This window comes from Gavialis gangeticus, unplaced genomic scaffold (genome assembly GCF_001723915.1).
Source record: "Gavialis gangeticus isolate Ggan-Ray unplaced genomic scaffold, GavGan_comp1, whole genome shotgun sequence".
Lineage (NCBI taxonomy): Eukaryota > Metazoa > Chordata > Crocodylia > Gavialidae > Gavialis > Gavialis gangeticus.
The window spans coordinates 19,970,304-19,971,022 of NW_017728995.1; the positions used below are offsets into that span (position 1 = coordinate 19,970,304).

General features: G+C 63.4%; 1 protein-coding gene across 2 annotated transcripts in view; it reads left to right on the forward strand.

Annotated features, from left to right (window-relative positions):
* The first annotated feature begins 505 nt into the window (after window positions 1-505).
* NLGN1 (neuroligin 1) overlaps window positions 506-719 on the forward strand; it is a 735,624-nt gene continuing 735,410 nt past the window's right edge. For both annotated transcript variants that reach the window (XM_019503315.1, XM_019503316.1), the window contains exon 1: window positions 506-639. The gene's annotated coding sequence lies outside the window, so the exon portion shown is untranslated. The remainder of the gene's footprint in view (window positions 640-719) is intronic.

Here is a 719-nt window from a genome sequence, read left to right on the forward strand (position 1 = left end):
GGCTGCGGGTCCCGCTCGCCCGCGCCCGCAGGTAGCGGCAGCAGCGCCGCGCGGAGCCGGGGAGGCGACTGCTCGCGTGGCCGCCGGATGTACAGCGGGAAGGACCCGTCCCGTCTGCGCCCCCTTTCCTGCCTACTGCCGCCGTCTTGATTGCTAATTTTTTCCCCTTCTTCTTCTTCTTCTTCCCCCTTCTGAATCTCCCTGGGATTTTTTAATTTTTTTTTTTTTTTCATATTTTGCACCAGGCTTATTTTTTGTTTTTTCCTGCCCGGCAAGAGCACGCGTGGATACGTCTTGGCTCGCCAAGTTTGTAGCGGCCCCTCTCCTCCCCCCCCCACCTCTCCCAGCTTTTGATTTGCGTGTGTGTGTGTGGAGCTATTGCAAGATCCGTGGGGGCTAGACACAGAGGGGATCTGGCTTTCCTACCAAGAGGGAAAAAAGAATTAAAAACCACCCCCAGCAACAACAGCGAGAGCATGGGGCTGCTCCGGGGAGCTCCTGGCTGCTGAGGACTGTGCAACGGCACCCGCCTGCCGAGCCGGCGCGGGGAGCGCGCGGCGCACATGCATCCCCCCGCGCGCCGGCCGCCGCCGAGTATTTATGATTGCGGAGCAGGTGGGAGCCAGCATGAGCGCGGAGGTAAGGGCGCTCTTCCAGCCGCCTGCCCGGCGCTGCCCCCGCCGCGGTCTCGGGGCTCCCCCCGCGGGGGCGGGCGCGGG